The 19,446-nt window shown below is 42.6% G+C and overlaps 1 protein-coding gene across 3 annotated transcripts in view; it reads right to left on the bottom strand.

Moving 5' to 3' along the window:
• The window catches only part of LOC144482885 (sodium/hydrogen exchanger 9B2-like), a 142,935-nt gene that overhangs the window by 71,225 nt on the left and 52,264 nt on the right, over positions 1-19,446 (bottom strand). Inside the window, exon 1 of one of the 3 annotated variants that reach the window (XM_078201876.1) lies at positions 12,794-12,889. The exons of the other annotated variants lie outside the window; for them this stretch is intronic. The gene's annotated coding sequence lies outside the window, so the exon portion shown is untranslated. Of the gene's footprint in view, positions 1-12,793; positions 12,890-19,446 lie in introns of those variants that run through there. 3 annotated transcript variants of the gene reach the window in all.

Below are 19,446 nucleotides of genomic sequence, written 5' to 3'. Positions count from 1 at the left end.
CCCTGTCCGGTCCTGGCGATTTATCCACTCTGATTTGCCTCAAGACAGCGAGCACCTCCTCCCCTTTAATCTGTAAAGGTTCCATGACCTCCCTACCTGTTTGCCGTATTTCCGTAGACTCCATGCCCGTTTCCTCAGTAAATACGGATGCAAAAAAACCATTTAGTATCTCCCCCATCTCTTTTGGTTCCATACACAGTCTACCACTCTGGTCTTCAAGAGGACCAATTTCATCCTTCACTATCCTTTTGCTCCTAACATGCCTATAGAAGCTCTTTGGATTTTCCTTCACTCTGTCTGCCAAAGCAACCTCATGTCTTCTTTTAGCCCTCCTGATTTCCCTCTTAAGTAGCTTCTTGCACTTTTTATACTCCTCAAGCATCTGATTGGTTCCTTGCTGCCTGTACATTTCATACAACTCTCTCTTCCTCTTAATCAGTGTTACAATCTCCCTCGAGAACCAAGGTTCCTTATTCCTATTTACTTTGCCTTTAATCCTGACAGGAACATACAAACTCTGCACTCTCAAAATTTCTCCTTTGAAGGCCTCCCACTTTCCATTTACATCCTTACCAGAGAACAGCCTGTGCCAATCCACACTTCCCAGATCCCTTCTCATTTCATCAAATTTGGCCTTTTTCCAGTTCAGAACTTCAACCCGAGGACCAGATCTATCCTTATCCATGATCAGGTCATGCTATTATTGTCCATTTACTACACTAACAACCTGCCTTTTTCTTATTCTCGCACATTTTAAAATTTCAACCTACACCTTACCATTTGTCTTTTTAAGTCTTAGTATCACTTACTTCAGTGATAATATTTTATACCAGTGAAATTTTCTCTTCTTAAGATCATATGGTCATAAAAATAGCAGCAAAATTAGGCCATTTTGCCCACCTAGCCTGCTTTGCCATTTAACCAAACATGACTAATCTGACTGTGGCTTCAACTCACTTTTCTGTCTGTCCCCCGTAACCTTTTGACTCCCTTGTAAAACAAATGTCCATGTAACTCAGCCTTGAATCTGTTCAATATTGAATGTACCAAAGACAAATGACTCAGATGAAATTTCTTCTAATCTTAGACTTAATTGGAAGACCCCTTATTTTTAAACTGTGCCCCACTAGTTCTGGATTCCCCATAGGGAAAACATTCTCTCAGCATCTACTGATGCCTCCTCAAACCTATTTCCTTCAATAAGATCATTTCTCATTCTTCCAAATTCCAATGATTATAAGCTAACCTTTCCAGGAATCAGTCTACTGAACCTTCTGTGAACTGCTTCCAAAGCAAGTATAGCCCTCCTAAGTAAGGAGACCAGAATTGTACACAGTACTCTAGATGTGATCTCACCAATGCCCTGTCCAGTTGTAGAAAGACTTACCTACACTATCTCCCTTGCAATAAAGGCCAAATTCAAATTACCTTCCTAATTACCTGGTGTATCTGCACATGTATTCTTTGTGATTCATGTACAAGGACATTCAAATCCTGTACCACAGCATTCTGCAACCTATCTCTATTTTTCTATTCTACAGGCCAAAGTAGATCAACCCACATTATACACTACTCATCAAGCTTTTGCCCATTTACTTAACCTCTCTACATCCCTTTGCAGACTCTTTGTATCTGCCTCAACTTGCTTTTCTACGTATCTTCGTATCATCAGCTAATTTGGCTGCAATAGTCAGTTCCTTCATCCAAATTATTGTTGATTGTAAATAGATGAAGGCCCAGTATTGATCATAAAGCAACTTGTATGTCATGCAAAAGGTTTGCTCCCTCTCTGTGATTTCCATATCTGTTGATTCTTGCTGTTCTCTCCCTTTCTCCTTTAACTTTTTAAACACTTTACTAAAATGCCGGTTATGTTTTAGTCTTTAGCCCTGAACAACATTTACACATCCAAGATGTCAGTTCCTTGATTTTCTTTTTACAAATTCTATCTGACCTGCTATGTTTTTCCAGTATTTTCTCTTTTCATTGCAGACTGATGTTTGACTGATTGCAGACTAGGTTGAATGGCCATTCTAAATTGCCCTTTAGTGTCCCGGGATGCATAGGTTAGAGGGATTAGTGGGTAAATATGTAGGGATATGGGGATAGGGTCTGGGTGGGATTGTGGTTGGTGCAGACTAGATGGGCCGAATGGCCTCTTTCTGCACTGTAGGATTCTATGATGGTTACATTTTGAAAAAACTACAGTAGCCAATCCAGCATGGTTTGTAGTGCAGTCAGTAACCACCTCTTGTTTGGGATTACAATTAGACATGTCTTTTCCAAATGTTAAAATTTATTTGTAATCATATTACCATGACTGGTTTTCCCCACATACTTTATGATGTGAAGCTTACCACATACTATCAAAACTCCCTCTTAAGCAGACTTGTCTTGAAAATACTCTGTTGGTTGGTCGTGACAACAATGAGTCAAGCCCATGCTATATGAAGTCTGAGTGAAAAGGTTTAAGATGAAACATGGTTTAAGAACAAAAACAGCAAGTCGGGGTAAATGATTGTTTTTCAGACTGAAGCATGATCGACAGTAGTGCCAGGCCCACTATCTTCTTTTGCTATAAATGATTTGGGTATTGGAATAGAACAACATTTCAAAATTTGCTGATGATACTGTACTTGGAGCTATCACAAAAGTGAGGATGATGCCAATCAACCGCAACAAAACATAAAATAAGCGAGCAAAATGGACAGAAAAGTGGCAGAAGGAACTCCGTATAGAGAAATGTGAAGTGATACACTTTAACAAAATGGAGAGGGAGGTTTTTAAATGACATAGTTCTATAGAATGTTCAGGAACAGAGGGATGCCGGGCTAGAATGTGCATAGATCTTTGAAGATGTCAGGACATAATGAAAGAGTAAATTAGCAAAGCATATGGGATCTTGGATTTCATTAGGCACTGAGGACAAAAGTTGGGAAGTTATGTTGAAAACTTATAAAATTCTGATTAGGCCACTACTGAAGTATCGTGTCCAGTTCTGGTTACCACACTTTAGGAAGGATGTAAAGATTCAGGAGGGGATGCAGTGGCTCCAGTGGTGAGGAAATTTAGCTATAAGATTAGTTTGGACAAACCAGCACTGCTTACCTTTGAGCAAAGGAGGTTGAGGAAAGATCTGATAGAAGTGTACAGGATTAAATAAGATAAACAAATAAAAGTTGTTCCCATTGGCTGATGTACAAGGACTGGGGAACAGAAATGTAAGGTTTTGGGCAAGAGACACAGGTGGAATGCAAGGAGGAATCTTTTATGCAGTGAGTGGTAATCGCCTGGGACACTCTGCCTACAATGGTAGTGGAAGCAGAGACAATCAAAAATTTGATAAGTACTTGAGCAAAATAAACATGGGGAGCTTTGAGGCCAGTAGGGAATGGGACTGACTTGGTAGCTCTATAGAGAGCTGGCATGGACTTGATGGACTGAATGGCCTCCTTTTTAGAATGGTTATGGCACAGAAGGAAGCCCATTATGTCTGTTCTGGTTCTCTGAAAGAGCAATTCAACCATTTCCATTCTGCTGCCTTTACCTCATAGCCTTGCTTTTTTTTCTTTCAGGCAATAATGCAATTCCCTTTTGAATGCCTCAATTGACCCTGCCTCCACCACACTTCCAGGCAGTGCTCTCCAGATCCTAACCACTCGTTGCATGAAAAAAGTTTTCTTCATGTCACCACTGCTTCATTTGTCAATTACCTTATTTGTGCTCTCTCATTCTTGTACATAGAACATTACAGCGCAGTACAGGCCACTAATGAGAACAGTTTCTTCCCGTCTACTCTGTCCAGACTCCTCGTGATTTTAAACACCTCCATCAGATCTCTTCTCAAACCTTTCTTCAAGGAGGAGATTCCAGTTTCTCCAATATCTCTATGTAACTGAAGCTCTTCATCCCTGGAACCATTCTCATGAGCTCTCTCTGCACTCTATCTCTACTGTCTTCATATCTTTCCTAAAGTGTGGTGCCCAGGACTGGATGCAATATTCCAGTTGAAGCCTAACCAGCATATCATGCAGCTTTAACATAACTTCCTTACCTTTGTACTCTATTCCTTATTGATAAAGCCCAGGATACGGAATGCTTTATTAATTGCTCTCAGCACACAGTGGTTCGCACTGCTGCCTCACAGCGCCAGAGACCCAGGTTTGATTCCCGGCTTGGGTCACTGTCTGTGTGGAGTTTGCACATTCTCCTCGTGTCTGAGTGGGTTTCCGCTGGGTGCTCCAGTTTCCTCCCACACTCCAAAAGACGTACTGGTTAGGTGCATTGGCCGTGCTAAATTCCCCCTCAGTGTACTCAAACAGACACCGGAGTGGCGACTAGGGGATTTTCACAGTAACTTCATTGCAGTGTTAATGTAAGCCTTACTTGTGATACTAACAAAAATAAATAAACTTGTTTTGACACCTTCAATGATTTATGTGCATATACACCAAGGTCCCTCTGCTCCTGCAAACCCTTTAGTATTGTACCTTTTATTTTATGGAAAACCTCAGCAGGTCTGACAGCGTCTGTGGGAAGAGAAGCTTGTGGCTTTTGCTACCAAATAAACCTGTTGGACTTTAACCTGGTGTTGTTAAACTTCTTACTGGGAAGAGAACAGAGCCAATGTTTTGAGTCTAGGTGACCCTTCGTCAGCTCTGACAAGGGGTCATCCAGACTCGAAACATTGGCTCTATTCTCTCCTCACAGATGCTGTCAAACCTGCTGAGATTTTCCAGCATTTTCTGTTTTTCAGATTCCCGCATCCGCAGTATTTTGCTTTTATGTTTTATTTTATGTTGCCTCTCTGTACTCTCCCCAAGAAAATTAATCACTTCACTGCATTAAATTTAATAAGACCTTGAGAACAGGAGTAGGCCATTCGGCCCCTCAAGTCTGTTCTGCCATTCAATAGGATCACGGCTGATCCAACATTCCTCACGTCTACTTTCCTGCTTTTTCCCCGTAACCCTTGATTCACTTAACTGATCAAAAATCTATTTATCGCAACCTTAAATATATACAAGGACTCTGTGGCATGGAGTTCCAAAGACTCTAAAGACTCATAACCTTCTGAGCAGAAAAAATTCCTCATCTCAGTCTTAAATTGGCACCCCTATATTTTGAAACTACCCTCTCTGGTCCTAGGCTCTTCCATTTGGGGAAACACCCCTAGGCAGCACAGTGGTTAGCACTGCTGCCTCACAGTACCAGGGACCTGGGTTCGATTCCCAACTTGGGCGACTGTCTGTGTGGAATGTGCATGTTCCCTCTGTGTCTATGTGGATTTCCTCCGGGTGCTCCAGTTTCCTCCCACAGTCCGAAAGACGTGATGGTTAGGTGCATTGGCCATGCTAAATTCTCCCTCAGTGTACCCCAACAGGTGCCAGAGTGTGGCAACTATGAGATTTTCAGAGTAACTTAATTGCAGTGTTGATTAAGCCTACTTGTGACACTAATAAATAAACTTTAAATTTTAACATCCTCTCAGCATTTACCCTGTCAGGTCTTTTAAGAATCTCCACTACAAATGTACCTTCAGTCTGAAAAAGAACTGTTTACCACTACACTTTGTTTATTGTCACTAAGCCAATGCATTGTAATAACTCCATAGTTAGCATTTAAACTTATTAATATCCACTGGTTGGTTTCATTCTAACTTGTTGCTGCCCTTGCTTCTGATGCCAGGCAAATAGGAGTGTTTCCCACCCAGTTAAGAAAACATCAGCGGTTGTAATACAACAATGAGATATGGAAGGTTAATGGAGGATGCAATGTGTGATCAGTTAAGTGGCGTATATAGTGACCACAGATTAAAGCAAAACTCCATAGCAACAATCAGTGAAGGATACGGTCATGCAAACAGTGACGGTGAGCACGGCAAGGTCCTTTAGATTGTTCACAAAGTACACTATTATTTAAAAAACATGTGACCGGTTGCCCAGATAAAATGTTAAAATTTGAATGACTTATACACTTTATGAATGAATGGCAGATGTGGCTGTTATCTAAAATGGGAGATTAATCTGCTGACTTCAAATTATTTTTCCCATGTCCCCTTATGTTCAGCATCATTGAGGTTTTGAAAACACATTTAGTGCAGAAAACATAGATACTTCACAATATTTCAGTAGTTAATAAAATAATAGCTTTGGTCATTTTTGTAACTATTTTCCCACAGATTCATTCAGATACAACACCATTACTTTATTTAATCAAAACAGGAACTGCAGTTTAAATAATTTGAAGTTGCTTAATCCAGATGAATAATTTGAATTGAAATTATGTAAAATAAAGACTTCCTATGAAATGTATTAAAATTTTAAAATTTGTATGACTGGATGATTCAATATTTTTCAGAACAAAAAACGATTGTGCTGGTGGAATTTTGCTATTGTACCAACAATAGTACTCACCAACCTTTAGAGACACCATAGAAAGCATTCTTTCTGGTTGTATCATAGCTTGGTCTGGCTCCTGCTCTGCCCAAGACCGCAAGAAACTACAAAAGGTCGTGAATGTAGCCCAGTCCATCACACAAACCAGCCTCCCATCCATTGACTCTGTCTACACTTCTCGCTGCCTTGGAAAAGCACCCAGCGTAATTAAGGATCCCATGTACCCTGGACATATTCTCTTCCAGCTTCTTCCATCAAGAAAATGATACAAAAGTCTGAGATCACGTACCAACCAACTCAAGAACAGCTTTTTCCCTGCTGCTGCCAGGCTTTTGAATGGACCTACCTCGCATTAAGTTGACCTTTCTCTACATCCTAGCTTTGACTTTAACACTACATTCTGCACCCTCTCCTTTCCTTCTCTATGAACTTTGCTTTGTCTGTATAGCGTGCAAGAAACAATACTTTTCACTGTATACTAATACATGTGACAATAATAAATCAAATCTTGTAATCTGAAAAGAATTGTACACAATGGTAGGGAGACGGTAGTAAATCTTTCTACACGTAACAAATACACTATAACAAAGACATCTTTGTCAATTGTATAGAGCAAGTGGGCATTAACTGGGGATTCACTTGTGCGCCTATAACTAGGAATGGGCATCAGCTGTGGCTCAGTTGGTAGAACACTCACTTCTGAATGACAGGTTTCTGGATTCAAATCCAGAGGCTGGATTATATACACCAAGGGGGGCGGAACATGTCAGGGAATTATAGATCAGTCAGTTTAACCTATGTGGTAGGAAAATAATGGAATCCTTAGTAAAGGTGAGAATAGAAGAACATTGAGAAAATAAAAAAAACAGCAACGAATAATCAAAAGGGAAAATCATACTTAACCAACCTTATTCAATCTTTGGAGGAGATAACAGGTATCATTTATCTCGATTTTCAAAAGGCCTTGATAAAGTGCCTCATAATAAACGAGTGAATAAGGTCAGGGAATGTAGAGTCAGAGGACAAGTAGCAGAATGGACTACGAGGTAACTTCAAGACAGAAAGCAGTGGGAGTAAAGGGTAGTTATTCAGAGTGGCAGAAGATGGAAAGTGATGTAGATCATTCAACCCCTTAAAACGTTTTCTGCCATTCAACCAGATAATGGCCGTGACCCAATTAAAAGAGATGTAAGGGGCACGTTTTTCCACACAGAAGGTGGTAAATGCCTGGAATGTGCTGCTGGAGGAGGTGGTAGAAGCAGATTCTATAACAACGTTCAAGAGGCATCTGGTTAGATACATGAATGGGCAGGGAATAGAGGGATATGGACCACGTAGAGGCAAGAAAATATTAGATTAGAGAGGCATCTGTGTCAGCACAGACTTCCTGTATTGTACTGTATTTGTTCTTTGAATAGTGATTAACTGGGAATTTAAGACAGGGGCCATCTCAGTGTTGGCGGGGGGAGGCGGGGGGGGGAGGGGTGATCTGTGGGAAATGGCCCTTAAATGGCGCATGGGTGGGGGGGGGGGAGCGTAAAATTATGGCCCAAAACTGGGCACACAGTATTCCAGCTGTAATCTCACTGAAACCCTCTACAATTTAACAAAACTTCTGTATTTTTGTACTCCAATCCCTTTGCAATAAAGGCCAATATGCCATTGGCCTTTCTAACTGCTTGCTTCACCTACATTGTGTTCCTTGTACAAGCACACCCACGTCTCTTTGAATAGCACTTACAAGTTTCACACCTTTACAAAATATACCGCTTTTCATCCTTACAACCAAAATGAAAGCTTTCACATTTCTCTACGTGAAAGTCCATCTGCCATCTTGCTGCCCACTCATTTAATCTGTCTGTATCTCTTTGCAACCTCTCTGTGTCCTCCCCACAGCTTACCTTCCCACCTAGCTTGGTACCATCAGCAAACATAGATATATTATTCTCTATCTCTTCATTTAAGTCATAAGCAATTTTCCAATCAAAAGGAATGGCTCCATAATAGAGATAATTTTGGAAAATTATAGTTAGGGCCTATATAGTTCAAGGCTCTATATAAATAAAAGTTATGAAATCTCTTTCCTTCCCTTTGCCATCATTGTCTCCTTGCTGCAGTCTAGCTCAATGGACAGTCGTCCTCAGCACCCTGTCCAAGTGTATGTAAATAGAGTGAGTGTCAGTGAATTATTTGACTGCAGCAGGTATCGTACCATATTCCCAATCACATCTTTTCCATCTGGCAGTCCAGCAGAACTTCTGAATTGTGGTTTTGAAGCATTGGGGAGTGCTTGTAGCCTGCAATACTGGGGGAAGCAGGGCCTGAACACCTTAGTGAGATTGTGGGGGAGGGAAGGGGCAGAAGAATATGATACAAGTTGCTATTTGTCCTTATTCAGCCATCATTTCCCCCTGCCAGCTCCTGTCTTTTCTGTTTCAAGCATGTAAGCTGTAAGTTTCTGCTTGTTAAAATTAATGGATAGAAAATCATGAGTTGAAGGTATGTAATTTCCTGATATCTGCTCCAGGCTGGCACCAGAGGTACACTATGAATACATTTGCTAAATTATGCATTCTTTAATATATTTAAGCAAAAACAGAAAGTAATTCATAAAACACAAGCATTTATGCAATTTCCATGGCTTTTTCTAAAAATAAAATAATTAAGCCTTAAAAACTAGTTTGTGAAAGACTCTTTTTTAGAACTATATAAAATCAAAAACAATGATTGGTTAATGGAAATCTATTCTCTATAATCAATGGTTTCTTTTTAACCATCAAGAAGAAACACAAGCAACTGTTATTCCCTCTTCTATCTCTCACACGAAAACAGCTGTTTGTTTTCACAAACTCAGCGGCTGGTTTTCAGAGCATTCATCCATAGGAAAGCAGAATTATTCCACATTTATACTTTTTCATCACATGATAAATCTCCAGGTTTTCTTTTAAATCTTTTAGAAAAAGCAAAGAAACTCTCAAGCCCTCACAAGATGAAGGAACAAACCCTTCTCCTTTTAAATCCGTGTTGATACACTCATTGAAAATGCTCAAAATATAGAGATTCTCTGGAAGCTCTTTTTTAACTGGGAGGGAGTAAATAATATCAAAGGGCCAAGATTTTAAAACAGGCAAAGCTGAAGCCTTTAAACTATAAACGTTAATGAAGTCATCAAAGGCCACATAACAGATTATTTTAACATTTATTTGTTCACAGGACGTGGGTGTTGCTGACTACGCCAATGTTTATTGCACATCCCTAATTGTCCTGGTGAAGATGTTTGTGAGCTGCCTTCTTGAACCATTGCACTTCACGTGGTGTAGGTACACCCACAGTGCTGTTAGGGAGTTCCAAAACTTTGATCCAGACACAGTGAAGATAGTTGCAGTTCAGAATGGCGTGTGACTTGGAGGGGAACTTGCAAGTGGTGCTATTTCCATGTACCTGCTGCCCTTGTCCTTCTAGGTAGTAGAAGCCCTGGGTTTGGAAGGTGCTGTCAAAGGTGAGTCAGTGCAGTGCATCTTGTATATGGTACATACCGTTGCTACTATGCATCGGTAGTGGAGAGAGTGAATGTTTAAGGCGTTAGATGGGATTCCAATCAAGTGGGCTACTTTGTTCTGGATAGTGTCACACTGGAGTATTGTTGGAGTGGAAAGTATTCCAACACACTCCTGACTTGCGCAGTGGAGATGATGGGCAGGTTTTAGGAAGTCAGGTGGCGAGTTACATGCCACAGAATTTTCAGCCCTTGTAGCCACAGTATTTAAATGGATGGCGCTGTTTAGTTTTTGGTCAATGGTAACCCTAGGATGCTGATAGATGGGATTCAGCAAATAATAATGCCATTGAATGTCAAGGGGAAATGGTTAGATTCTCTCTTGTTGGAGATGCTCATTTGTGTGTCGCGAATGTTACTTGCTACTTACCTGCCCAACCCTGAACATTGCGCAATCTTGCTGTCTATGGACACAAACAGCTTCAGTATCTGAGGAATTGTGAATGGTGCTGAACAGTGTGCAACGATCACTGAGCATCTCCACTTTTGACCTTATTATGGAGAGAAGATCATCGATGAAGCAGCTGAAGGTGTTTGGGCCTAGAACAATATCCCAAGAAACTCCTGGAGCAATATCTTGGTAAGAAGTCTCACAAACCAGGTTAAAGTCCAACAGGTTTATTTGGTAGCACAAGCCACTAGCTTTCAGAGCGCTGCCCCTTCATCAGGTGAGTGAAAGGGCAGCGTTCCGAAAGCTAGTGGCTTGTGCTACCAAATAAACCTGTTGACTTTAACCTGGTTTATGAGGCTTCTTACCGTGTTTACCCCAGTCCAGCGCCGGCATCTCCACATCGTGGTAATATCTTGGGACAGAGATGATTGACCTTCAACAGCCACAACCATCTTCCTTTTTCTCCTGATACTCTGAGTTCAATTTTGCTGGGGCTCGTTGATCCCACACTCAGTCAAATGCTGTCTTACTGTCAAGCATAGTCACCCTCACCTCACTTCTGGAGCTCAGCTCCTTTGTCCATGTTTGCACCAAGGCTGTAGTGAGGAGTGGTGCTGAGTGGCCCTAGTGAAACACAAACTGAGAATCAGTGAGCAGGTTATTGCTGAGTAAGTGCCGCTCGATAGTGCTGTTGATGATACCTTCCCTCACTTTGCTGATGATTTGAGAGTAGGTTGATAATTGGCTAGGCTGTATTTGTCCTGCCTGTTGCAGGCAATCACAGTAAGAAGTTTAACAACACCAGGTTAAAGTCCAACAGGTTTATTTGGTAGCAAAAGCCACACAAGCTTTCGGAGCTCTAAGCCCCTTCTTCAGGTGAGTGGGAATTCTGTTCACAAACAGAGCTTATAAAGACACAGACTCAATTTACATGAATAATGGTTGGAATGCGAATACTTACAACTAATCAAGTCTTTAAGAAACAAAACAATGTGAATGGAGAGAGCATCAAGACAGGCTAAAAAGATGTGTATTGTCTCCAGACAAGACAGCCAGTGAAACTCTGCAGGTCCTGAGAAATTGAGTCTGTGTCTTTATAAGCTCTGTTTGTGAACAGAATTCCCACTCACCTGAAGAAGGGGCTTAGAGCTCCGAAAGCTTGTGTGGCTTTTGCTACCAAATAAACCTGTTGGACTTTAACCTGGTGTTGTTAAACTTCTTACTGTGTTTACCCCAGTCCAACGCCGGCATCTCCACATCATGTTGCAGGCAAGACATACCTGGGAAATTTTCCACATTGCCAAGTAGATGTTAGAACATAGAAAAAATACAGCACAAACAGGCCCTTTGGCCCACAAGTTGCGCCGGTCATGTGGTCATGTCCCTACCTACCTAGGCTTATATATAGGCTTACCTATAACCCTCAATCCTATTAAGTCCCATGAACTCATCCAAAAGTCTCTTAAACGACCCTATCGAGTTTGCCTCCACCACCACTGTCGGCAGCCGATTCCACTCACCCACCACCCTCTGAGTGAAAAACTTACCTCTGACATCTCCTCTGTACCTACTCCCCAGCACCTTAAACCTGTGTCCTCTCGTAGCAGCCATTTCAGCCCTGGGAAAAAGCCTCAGAGAATCCACCCGATCTTTACCTCTCAACACCTTGTACACCTCTAACAGGTCACCTCTCATCCTTCGTCTCTCCAAGGAGAAAAGACCGAGCTCCCTCAGCCTATCCTCATAAGGCATGCCAACCAATCCAGGCAACTGTTGCAGCTGTTCACGAAATTGTTCAGTTAACTAGTGCGTACTCCACTGGTTTTCAAGGGCTATCAAATCTTAGGTTCTTCCTCCTCTGGAGTACTATCAGATACCACAGAAGTCAATACCAAGGTTCAGAATACCATGGAAACACGTCTCGCCCCACCACCACCTCGTAACTGCTAAATACAACCTCCTTACACCTGCTTGCTGTTACTTAACATCTTTCTATATATCACAGGCTTTAAAAAAAGCAAGGATAAAAAATAAATACATTGATAAAGAAACCTATAAGAATCACCATGGGCACCGATTTGTGTTTTTCAGTGAAATACAAAGGGCACTAGTCGAACATCATTTAACAGAGGTGCAGTTTGACTTCTTCAGTCACCGTAATGCAATGATTCTGATAATACATTTTTCATTACAGAACACAAAATAAAACAGCATATTCTCTGACATACTGAGCACATTAATCAGAAAATTAGAAAACTTATTTCTCAGTTGATCCTCAAAATATAAATAAGCAATGGCTCACGATGAGCATTCTCCGGCATTGCATAATAAACCCCAAAGGAAACAAATCCAAAGAAGCTGCAGCTATTCTAACAAACTTTAAAAATACAATGTTCACATATCTAATCTTGTTATTTATTCAAGACAGTGAATGAAAATGTTCCTCACCTGGCAAATACTACGTAGTCAATTCCAAGTCTGGTTGGAAGAAAATCTTTTGTCTTTGCCGAGTTACACTATGGAACTCTGAAGTATGCCACTATATAGTATATTGTCAGTGCCCCACCCTGTAACTTAAAGGCCATTATGTGAGGCTGACAAGGTTGGAGCCAATGCAAAATATAAAGGCTGATAAAGCACATTGGTTTCAATTGCAATTATGTGTCACTGTGTCAACAGAAAGTTTCCAGGGACAACTATTTGCTTAAGAGGAATATCGACTAGCAATTATTTCATAAGCTTTGATAGAGTTACATACCTGTACGTCACTAACATTAAGCAATAACTGTGGTATACAATTACAATTTTGCTGCATGTTAGTGCAACAGAGTAAAAGTATAACAAGCAAATGGAGCATCTTGAGTGGGCTCTGGAAGATCTGAGCTACAGCCTTCCCATACCAGAACAGCGACTATGCTGCAGAAGTACTCTATAGGCTGTGAAGCGCCTTGGGCCATTCTGAAGTCTTGAACGATGCTATATATCTTACTTTCAGTCATTATTGCCTGATTAACACTGAGCAAACATCACATTTATGTATTGTGGAATCCAGCATTGCTTTTATCTTGCTTTCTAGCAATGTAGAATTATAAAAGTCCATCACCTGTTTTAAAAGGATTGTAGAAGACCTATTGGGGCATTTAGGTAGCATTTTGCTATTTGCTGTTAAACAACTACCTTACTGTTCACATTTGTGCCTTCTGCTGTGGGGCTCCCATTTTTACACTTTCAATTTAGTTGTTACGAGTAGTGAATGCTCTCTTTCTTAAGATACGACCATGTATTCATTTTGGGGGCACAGTGGTTAGCACTGCTGCCTCACAGGCGCCAGGCACCCAGGTTTGATTCCGGCTGCAGGTCACTGTCTGTGTGAAGTTTGCACGTTCTGCCTGTGTCTGCATGGGTTTCCTCCGGGTGCTTTAGTTTCCTCCAATGATGTGCAGGTTAGGTTGATTGGCCATGATAAATTGCCCCTTAGTGTCAGGGGGATTAGCAGGATAAATACATGGGGTTACGGGGATAGGGCCAGAGTGGGATTGTGGTCGGTGCAGGCTCGATGGGCCAAATGGCCTCCTCCTGCACTGTAGGGATTCTATGATTAAGTGCATGATTTCACTCAAAGTTTGAGTTTGCATGAACTCTGGGAGATCAGCTATTGCCATTATTGAGGATAGCCCGTAGGCCTTACTCCTCCGCCAGAATCATCAACGCATACTACTAGAATTCTGACGGCACACAAGTATTAAATTTGCCTGGAGGTGCTTTGCAATATAGTCTAGCTGGGGTCAGGTGTATTAATGCTGTGCTGTCTGCTGCACAATTTTGCTTTATTAAGTAGTCTCGTCATGGAAATTCCTGCCATCTCAAGGCAACAGCTAGTCCAGAGGTATAGCAGCAGCACCCTGAAGAGGATGAGGGCAACCTTTTTGTTGGTACTTGAAAGTTACATTTATGCCAATCTAGTGCAAGAAGCCCTCAGCTTGACAACATTACTAACATGACCATTCCTGCTTATATGTTCTCGTTCCATTATCTAGTTAATTCTCTGTGCATTTCAAGCTGGGAGATGAGCCCCTGATGTGGCCCTTAATTGCCCATGAGGATTACAATTGGCCTGCAGGCAGGATGAGTACTTTGCCCACCCTTGACTTCAGGAAGGCAATGGACACCACTTGCCTCCTTTGTTCTCAATTCTGTGCCCCATCACCTCCCAGCCCACTCTGGGCAGGGGAGCGAGGAGGGGGAAGGGGCGTAGTGGTATTGTCACTGGACTAGTAGTCCAATGACCCAGGGTAGTGTTCTAGGAACCTGGGTTTGAACCCCACCACAGCAGATGGTGGAATGGCAAAGTCAACTGTGCAAAGTCCTCCCTACTAACATCTGGGGACTTGTGCCAAAATTGGGAAAGCTGTCTCTCAGACTAGTCAAGCAATAGCCTGACACAGTCATACTCAATCATACCATATACCATCATCACCATCCCTGTATGTTCTATCGCACTTGCGACAGACCCAGCAGAGGCGGCAGTGCAGTGGTATACAGCCAGGAGGGTGTTCCCCTGGGAGTCCTCAACATTGTCTCCGGACCCCATGAAATCTCATGGAACTGGATCAAAAATGGACAAGAAAACCTCTTGCTGATTATCATGTACCACCCCCCTCAGCTGATCAGTCAGTTATTCCTCCATTTTAGGCAAAAGAGTAACAAGGGAGAGAGTAGGACCTCGTAAGGATCAACAAGGGTGAGATCCTAAATGAATATTTCTCATCAGTATTTACTGTTGAGAAAAGCATGGATGTTAGGGAACTTGGGGAAATAAATAGTGATATCTTGAGGAGTGTACATATTACAGAAGAGGTGGTGCTGGAAGTCTTAAAGTGCATCAAGATAGATAAATCCCCAGAACCTGATGAAGTGTATCCCAGGACATTGTGGGAGGCTAGGGAGGAAATTGCGGGTTCCCTAGCCGAGATATTTGAATCATCGATAGTCACGGGTGAGGTGCCTGAAGATTGGAAGGTGGCAAATGTTGTGCCTTTGTTTAAAGAGGGCTGCAGAGAAAAGCCTGGGAACTACAGGCCAGTGAGCCTCACAACTGTGGTGGGCAAGTTGTTGGAAGGTATTTTGAGAGAAAGGATCTACAGGCATTTAGAGACACAAGGACTGATTAGGGACAGTCAGCATGGCTTTGTGAATGGAAAATCATGTCTCACAAATTTGATTGAGTTTTTTGAAGGGGTAACCAAGAAGGTAGATGAGGGCAGTGCAGTTGATGTTGTCTACATGGAGTTTAGCAAGGCTTTGACAAGGTACCACATGGTAGGTTGCTGCATAAGGTTAAATCTTACGGGATCCAGGGTGACGTAGCTAAATGGATACAAAATTGGCTTGATGACAGAAGCCAGAGGGTGGTTGTAGAGGATTGCTTTTCAAACTGGAGGCCTGTGACCAGCGGTGTGCCTCAGGGATCAGTACTGGGTCCACTGTTATTTGTCAATTATATTAATAATTTGGATGAGAATATAGGAGGCATGGTTAGTAAGTTTGCAGATGACACCAAGATTGGTGGCATAGTGGACAGTGAAGAAAGTTATCTCGGATTGCAACGGGATCTTGATCAATTGGGCCAGTGAGCTGGCGAATGGCAGATGGAGTTTAATTCAGATAAATGCGAGGTGATGCATTTTGGTAGACTGAACCAGGGCAGGACTTACTCAGTTAATGGTAGGGCGTTGGGGAGAGTTACAGAACAAAGAGATCTAGGGGTACATGTTCATAGCTCCTTGAAAGTGGAGTCATGGGTGGACAGAGTGGTGAAGAAGGCATTCAGCATGTTTGGTTTCATTGGTCAGAACATTGAATACAGGAGTTGGGACGTCTTGGTGAAGTTGTACAAGACATTGGTAAGGCCGCACTTGGAATACTGTGTCGAGTTCTGGTCACCCTATTATAGAAAGGATATTATTAAACTAGAAAGAGTGCAGAAAAGATTTACTAGGATGCTACCGGGACTTGATGGTTTGAGTTATAAGGAGAGGCTGGATAGACTGGGACTTTTTTCTCTGGAACATAGAAGGCTGAGGGCTGATCTTATAGAGGTCTATAAAATAATGAGGGGCATAGATCAGCTAGATAGTCAACATCTTTTCCCAAAGGTAGGGGAGTCTAAAACTAGAGGGCATAGGTTTCAGGCAAGAGAGGAGAGATACAAAAGGGTCCAGACGGGCAATGTTTTACACAGAGGGTGGTGAGTGTCTGGAACAAGCTGCCAGAGGTAGTAGTAAAGGCGGGTACAATTTTGTCTTTTAAAAAGCGTTTAGATGGTTACATGGGTAAAATGGATATAGAGGGATATGGGCCAAATGTGGGCAATTGGGACTAGCTTCGGGGTTTAAAAAGAAAGGGCGGCATGGGCAAGTTGGGCCAAAGAGCCTGTTTCCATGCTATAAACCTCCACGATTCTATAAGATCACTTGGAGGAATCAATGAGGGTGGCTAGGGCACAGAATGTACATTGGGCCAGGGACTTTAATGTCCACCACCAAGTGGTTCAGTAGCATCACCACAGACGAAGCTGGGTGGGTCCTGAAGGATATAACTGGCAAGTAGTGAGGGAACCAACAAGAGGGAAAAACATACTTGATCGCATTCTCACCAACCTGCCTGATGCAGCTGCATATATCCATGACAGTGTCGGTAGGAGTCACCACCACATCGTGCTTATGGAGATAGACATATTGAGGACATCCTCCATTGTATCGCGGGGCACTACCTTGCTAAATTGGATAGATTTCATAGATCTAGCAACTTAAGACTGAGCATCCATGAGGCACTTGCGGGCCATCTCAACAACAATTTGTTGTCTCATGGCCTGGTATATACCCCACTTTACCATTACCATCAAGCCTGGAGATCAACCCTGGTTCAATGAAGAGTGCAGGAGGGCATGTCAGGAGCAACACCGGGCATATCTAAAAAATTAGGTGTTAACCTGGTGGAACTAAGACTACTTGTGTGCTGAACAACATAAGCAGCAAATAATAGACAGAGCTAAGCATTTCCACAACCAACAGATCAGATCTAAATCCTGGAGTCCTGCCAGAGCCAGTTCTGAATAGTAGTGAACAATTAACAACTTGCTGGAGGAGACTCCACTAATATACCCATCCTCAATGATGGAAGAGGCCAGCACATCAGCGCAAAAGGTAAGGCTGAAATATTCGCAACAATCTTCAGCCCAGAAGTGTCAAAGTGGCTGATCTACCTTGCTTCCTCTGGAGGTCCCCAGCATCACAGGTATCAGTCTTCAGCCAATTTGATTCACTCCACATGATATCAAGACACGACTGAAGGCACTGGACACTGCAAAGGCTATGGGCCCTGACAATATTCTGGTAATAGTCCTGAAGACTTGTGCTCCAGAACTTCCAGAGTCCTTAGTCAAGCTGTTCCAGTAAAATTACAACACTGACATCTACCCGGCAATGTGGATAATTGCACAGCTATACACAAAAAGCAGGACAATACCAACCTGACCAATTACCTCCCAATCAGCAAACTGATGGAAGGAATCATCAACATTGCTATCAAGCAATACTTGATTAGCAAAAATCTGCTCACTGTCACTCGGGTTGGCTTCTGCTCAGCTCATTCAGTTCCTGACGTCATTACAGTTTGGTTTAAACATGGATAAAAGAGCTGAACTCCAGAGGTGAGATGAGTGTGACTGCCCTTGACATCAAGGCAACATTTGCTAGGAGCCCTAGCAAAACTGGAGTCAATTTGAATTGGGGTAAAACCCTCCACTGGTTGGAGTCATACTTGCACAAAGGAAGATGGCATGGTTGCTGGAAGTCATAGAATCATAGAAACCCTACAGTACAGAAAGAGGCCATTCGGCCCATTGAGTCTGCACCGACCATAATCCCACCCAGGTCCTACCCCCATATCCCTACATATTTTACCCGCTAATCCCTCTAATCTACGTATCCCAGGACACTAAGGGGCAATTTTAGCATGGCCAATCAACCTAACCCGCACATCTTTGGACTGTGGGAGGAAACCGGAGCACCCGGAGGAAACCCACGCAGACACGAGGAGAATGTGCAAACTCTACACAGACAGTGACCCAAGCCAGGTATCGAACCCAGGTCCCTGGAGCTGTGAAGCAGCAGTGCTAACCACTGTGCTACCGTGCCACCCAGTCAATCAGCTCAGTTCCAGATCATCACTGCTGGAGTTCCTGAGGGTAGTGTCCTAGGCCCAACCATCATCAGCTGCTTCGTCAATGACCATCCCTCCATCATAAAGTCAGAAGTGGGGCTGTTCACTGATGATTGCACAATCTTCAGCACCATTTGTGACTCCTCAGATACTGAAGCAGTCCATGTCCAAATGCAGCAAGACCTGGACAAAATCCTGGCTTGCACTGAGAAGTGGCAAGCAACATACGCGTCACACTTGCCACACAATGACCATCTCCAACAAGAGAGAATCTAACCATCACTCCTTGATATTCAATGACATTACCATCACTGATTCTCCTATTTTCAACATCATAGGTGTTACCATTGACTAAAAACTGAACTGGACTAGCCATATAAACACTGTGGCTACAAGAGCAGCTGAGAAGCTATGAATCCCGTGGCGTGTACCTCACCTCATGACCCCCAAAGCCTGTTCACCATCTACAAAGCACAATTCAGGAGTGTGATGGAATAGTCTCAACTTGTCTGGAAGAATCCAGCTCCAACAATACTCAAAAAGATTGTATTCCCCAGGGCAAAGCAGCCCACTTCATTGGCACCTCATCCACAAATATTCACTCCTTCCACCATCGATGAACAGTAGCAGCAATGTGTATCATCTACAAGATGCACTGCAGCAACTCACCAAGGCTCCTAAGACAGCACCTTCCAAAGCCACTACCACGACCATCTAGAAGGACAAGGTCAGCAGACACAGAATCATAGGAGGTGGTCATTCAGCCCATCGAGTCTGCACTGACTCTCCGAAAGAGCATCGCACCCAGCCATTACCTACCCCAATCTGCAAAACCCCAGGCATTTACCCCGCTTATCACCCCAACCTACACATTTAAG

This window comes from Mustelus asterias, chromosome 1, assembly GCF_964213995.1.
Source record: "Mustelus asterias chromosome 1, sMusAst1.hap1.1, whole genome shotgun sequence".
In the NCBI taxonomy this organism is placed as follows: Eukaryota; Metazoa; Chordata; class Chondrichthyes; order Carcharhiniformes; family Triakidae; genus Mustelus; species Mustelus asterias.
Note: the sequence above shows the minus strand (reverse complement) of the source record. Positions and strands in the feature narration are given on the sequence as shown.